This window comes from Lepisma saccharinum, chromosome 10 (genome assembly GCF_977018435.1).
Source record: "Lepisma saccharinum chromosome 10, izLepSacc3.1, whole genome shotgun sequence".
Classification (NCBI taxonomy): domain Eukaryota; kingdom Metazoa; phylum Arthropoda; class Insecta; order Zygentoma; family Lepismatidae; genus Lepisma; species Lepisma saccharinum.
The window spans coordinates 61,492,911-61,498,820 of record NC_139238.1 but is presented as its reverse complement, the minus strand read 5'-3'; positions in this window follow the sequence as shown (position 1 = coordinate 61,498,820).

Here is a 5,910-nt window from a genome sequence, read left to right as displayed (position 1 = left end):
GTTTAGACAAAGTACCTGCAAGAAGATGATATGCATTTGTGTTGTAAATCATTATACATAAACACAAGGTAGCATTTGATTTGAAATATAGTTTATTGAAAATTAAATATAAGTTTGGCATATTTACAAAATATAGTCTGTGTACTGTTGATTAACAAAGTAAAAGTAAAAATAAAATAGTAATTCTGATATGTGCCTTTTACGTTAAATTATGATCAGTGTACATACAAACAATTGTTTTGATATGACTTGGATAGGACTATACTTTCAATAATTAGAAAATAGAGTCAAATTACCTTAAGTTAAATGCAATATCTGCAACATCAAGTAGCCTGTGGTTACCTGTAGACACAAGATAACTGATGCCATTTGTCTGTAATTGAGAGAATTATTTGAATTTTTGGAATTTGAAGTGAGTTCGGCAGGTTCAAATTTTCGATATTTTTCATAAAACTTCACTTTTCACTGAAAATTGGTCCTACATTTCCATTCACTAAGGAAAATTTAGCTTGCAAGTGTGACACGAAAACAGGAAGGACTTTTTCCTGCCAACTTTGTTTGCAGTGCTGTTTGTTTGTTGTTTGCCCTCATAGCAGCACATAGGTAGGGTTTGTGTTTTTAAATAGACACTCTTGTCAGTACCCTCACCCTTCCTGCATACAACTTGCATTGGAGAACGATCAGTGGCATACATAAACCAGTCTTTAAGTTATTTAGCCTCCTTGTTGCCTTGCTATCGAGGGGTCCCATGTCCGATATCCTGTGCAGTCATAATGCACAGTGGTTCAGATCCTGTTTTATACCTTAGGTCCAGTCCTGATAAGCCTATCTGTGCATAAAGTGGACTTAAAACAACAATTCAAACAAATTCTTTAAGTTCTTGAAATAATTTACTTAAATTCAGGTTTTAATATGTAATGAGGGATTTCCGATATGTTAAATCTAAATGTGTTAAAAATATTTGAGAAAAGTTGGTTTACCAGTGCTGACATTGACTGTGAGCCTCAAATTGTCACAAACTTCTCAGAAAGTTAATGCTAATTCTCTCTGTGACAGTATTGCCTTTTTCAGTTGGAATTACCACTATGGTGGTCATGTGGAACTTCTTAGAAGGGGCAACAACATAGTGCATCCAAGTAACTGCTGTTTTGCAGGCCAATGTAATCCTCTGGTAACGAGAGTTTAGTCCTCAGAGACAGTAGGAGGCTGCCCTCCCCCCTTCCTATATAATGTAACGGGTGCAAATATATCCTAGTGTTGACATACCCACATATTTATTTCAATTCCAATTAGAAGAAGCAACATTGTTTAATTCTTCCGCTAGGCACATTGTTGCAGCAGGGTCATTCCATGTCAAATGATCCATGGTGGTTGCATGGCTATTTTAGAAAATCTTCATTTTTAGTACATAGGTTTGTACATGTTTCTAGATATCAAAACCAATGTTCAAAAAAAAAATATTGTCTTTAGTTCTCCTGGGGCAGCCATTTTTCCATCATGGCGCATGGATATTTTTACTCATTTAGCATTTTTCAGAAACCTTGTATCTCAAAAACCATTAGAGCTAGAGACCTGAAACAAAATTCATTTTGTAGCTAATGAAGTATACTTTCTATGATATTCAAGTATGTTTTGCTTAAAATTGCATCGTAAGTATGAAAATTATGGTGGAAATTGGGGTAAAAATAGTTAAAAAATTGCATTCTTAAGCCCGATTTTTTCAATGAAGGGGTTTAGTCTAAGGCTTGATTTTTTTCATGTGTAGACCTGCCTGCAGGGTGTCTGTAAATAAAATATCAGTGCTTAGAAATACAACCCTTTTTTACAGCATGCGCTCAAACATGGCATTTTGACAGTTTTCGGGGTTAAATATCTCAGATGGGTCCTCTTGAAAAAATCTGAAATTTAGCACAAAGGAAGCCCTGCATGAACCTAGCTCACAGTAAAAATCTCAACTTTTAGATTCAACTCATTTTGGTGAATATGAGGTAACGTGTGTCACCTAATTTCTGATGTTGCAAAGTAAGGTTAAACTGCATCCCATACTTAGGATAATGAAGTATTTTCTTTTTCTTTTTTAAATTTGGGTTAAATAAAGCTTCAGAAAATATAGTAACATAAGGTTTTAACACTTGACTTACCAGAAATTGAAATTACAAGGTATGACAATTGAAAATCTGCGAAATGTAATTGCAAAAGGTTTGATTTATTAGGTACCCACCACCAGTTGGTATTGTCAGCTCCAAAACTGAGCTTCCCCCACATTTTTTAAATGTAGCAGTACATGCAGCTTAAGATAGGCAGTGGCATGCCCAGAAATTTCAAAAGGGAGGGGATGAGGTTACATATACTTTTTTAGTATACATCCCTGTTTTTGCCACATTATCCTGCCTTTGACGTAATTGTTTATGGATACTAGGCCAAAGGTATTGGGTTATGACCCCCACCAACCCCTCCTTGGGCACTCCACTGAGAGTAGGCTATTTATTTTGGAGGGTCAAAGCTGGTAGAATATATTATTTTTTGTTTCCTTTATTTTCCACGTTGTTTTTTCTTTCTTCAAGAAAAGACATTCGTTGAAGTAGATATGACTTCTGCTGATGTAAGGCAAGCCAGGAATTGATCAGTGCATGGACAATCTCTGCTTCCTTTGCCTAATGTGCCAAGAGTAGTGACTTGTGAATGTTCGTTATCTGTGACTGGAAATGTAGTGTTCTGTAGAATTTTTAACTGGAGAGGACTGTCATAAATACACTTTTGGAAAGGTTCCCAAAAACTTAGTAATCTTAATGAACTCAATGAAAATGATAAAACACTTCTTAGGTCAAGACTACAGGTGGATGGCTTAGAGACAATATGCAAATACCATTGAAAATAGTTTCTTATATGGTAAAATATGTTGTGATCTTCAAAAGTGCCACTTAACTTTTTCATTAAGTAAGGGAATTTTTAAAATCAATTTGCATCATATGGGAAGGCAAAAAAGTATCAAGTAAGCCTTATACCAGTTAAATCAATATGCCTGACATGTTGGAGTAAAATTTTCATATCTGGAGAAAGTGACTCACTTAAATGCCAGAATGGAAATGATGTATTTGTGCCAACACAAGAAAAACTGAAGGAAATGCATGAAGTCTGTTCTGTTTTTGATGTATCTCCTGTTTCAAAACTGAGGAGGCTGATTACAGAAAAACAATAAAGTGCTCTTCCTCGAAAAACAATTCACATCATAAAAGGAGTGCAAAGGAAACTGGAAAGTTGCTTTTCACAAAGTATTAGAACTGAAGAAATGGAAGGCAAGTGTGACAATCCTTTGCGTGGCCAGTACAATCATATCATGGAAATTATACAAAGAAAAATATAAATTATCAAAAACTAATGTTGAAAAGGTCAGAATCATCAGTTTGACTGCTACCACTTGGTCAAGAAAAAATATATGTGATGAACTGAAGGTTTCTGATAATTTACTTAGGAACTTAGTGAAAGAACAAAGAATTCTGCCTGATTTAACAAAGAGAATGAATAGGAAACTGGAGCTGAAAACACCAACTGGTGATGGGTACCTAATAAATCAAACCTTTTGCAATTACATTTCGCAGATTTTCAATTGTCATACCTAGTAAATTCAATTTCTAGTAAGTCAAGTGTTAAAACCTTATGTTACTATATTTTCTGAAGCTTTATTTAACCCAAATTTAAAAAAGAAAAAGAAAATACTTCTTTATTCTAAGTATGGGATGTAGTTTAACCTTACTTTCCAACGTCAGAAATTAGGTGACATACGTTAACTCATATTCACCAAAACGAGTTGAATCTAAAAGTTGAGATTTTTACTGTGAGCTAGGTTCATGCAGGGCTTCTTTTGTGCCAAATTTTAGATTTTTTCAAGAGGACCCATCTGAGATATTTAACCCCATAAAACTGCCAAAATTCAATAACGGCCATGTTTGAGCGCATGCTGTACAAAAGGGTTGCATTTCTAAGCACTGATATTTTATTTACAGACACCCTGCAGGCAGGTCTACACATGAAAAAAAATCAAGCCTTAGTTTAAAACCCTTCACTGAAAAAATCCAATTTTTTAACTATTGTTACCCCAATTTCCACCATAATTTTCGTACTTACGATGCAATTTTAAGCAAAACATACTTGAATATCATAGAATGTATACTTCCTTAGCTACAAAATGAATTTTGTTTCAGGTCTCTAACTTTAATGGTGTTTGAGATACAAGGTTTCTGAAAAGTGCTAAATGAGCAAAAATATCCATTCACCATGATGGAAAAATGGTTGCCCAGGAGAACTAAAGAGAATACATTTTTTTAAACATTGGTTTTGATATCTAGAAACATCTGCAAACCTATGTATTAAAAATGATTTTTTTCTAAAATAGTCATGCAACCAATTATTTTAAAATTGGTTCATTTTGCATGGAATGACCCAGCATCAAGTAGAAATTATCCCTGACACACAAATAAAGGAAGAAGGTTTACTTAAAGGAAGATGTAGAATTGTGTATGTAGAACTCGACTTGAACCCAGGTGTCTGGCATATTATGCCATTTCTATACGAACTGAGCTACTGTACCAGCCCTGACATTGCCTGCTTTTTTATGTTGCTGTTTTACCTGTGTTAAATTGTCTCTGTCAATTCTACCACATTGGGATCTGTTGCCTTTCAAACACTGTTGACATCGACGGTACCTAGTTTCTCCCAACATAAAGATGTAAATTACCTTAGGATTTGGAACACACACACACACAATGTGTAGAAATCTTAGTGAAAAATGCAGGATCAATCAGGACTCGAACCCAGGTCTCTGGCATACCAATCCAATTCTGACTCAGTAGCTCAAGTGGTAGAGCAATCGCATGGTATGACAGAGACCCAGGTTTGAGTCCCAGTCAAGCCTGCATTTTGTTCTGAAACTTCCAAATAGTTCATCTTCTGATGTGCCAAATCCTAAAAGTTGTAAAATTGTGGTTTGATTGTAGTTTTAGGAGCCCAGTAATTACTGCAATACTGTGGAACCTCGATTTTACATTTTTTAGATCAAACTGAAAAAACGTAAAATGTGGGAAAATATAAAATCCAGGAAAATGTTATAACATTTAACAATGTTGCGACCATCAAGCTTGAATGTATAATGTGGGAAAATGTAAAATTGATGTTGCACTCTTTTCAGAATAAATGTATTTTTTTCTAAAATTTTTAATCTTAGTTTGTGTATGAGCAGAAACAATCAAAGTTAAAAGAGAATACAAATGTTTCTATTACGAATTAAGTTCTAAGTGCTCTAGATAAAAAAAACTCACCTTTCTGTAGGTTATAGAACAGCATGCCACTCTTATCTTCATTCCAATGTGTTGAAATGTGAAGCCACTCATGTGAAAGAGGAGCATACTCAATCCAGTACATATAATGATACCAGAGGCAGAAATGTAAGCATCTGTCTTGCTCATCTGAGATTCTTCTCTGAAGAATTCCAGCAATCTCCCAAGCAGTATGGATTGTATTATCCTATCAAAATTATGTAACAGTGTTATATTTGTTAATAACAGGAAGGAGGGGCACAAGGGCTAAATAACAAATATGAAGGAACTAGGAAGCACTCACCACCCACTGGCAAAAATAAAAATTTTTGCAGCTGCAAGTCACATCTTCAGTGTAGAAAAAAATATGGTAGAAACAGAAGTCATTACAGTGGAACCTGAGTTTACAATCCCGGGATTTCCATTTTTATTCATCCTGTCTTGATGGTTATAACAAATGTTATAAAATTTTCCTCAATTTTACATTTTCCTGCATTTTAAGTTTCGCCAGCTTGGACCTCTCAAAAGTGTAAAATCAAGGTTCCACTGTATGTGACCTGCAGAGTTGTCAGGTCTAGATAGAATAAGTAGTTCATAC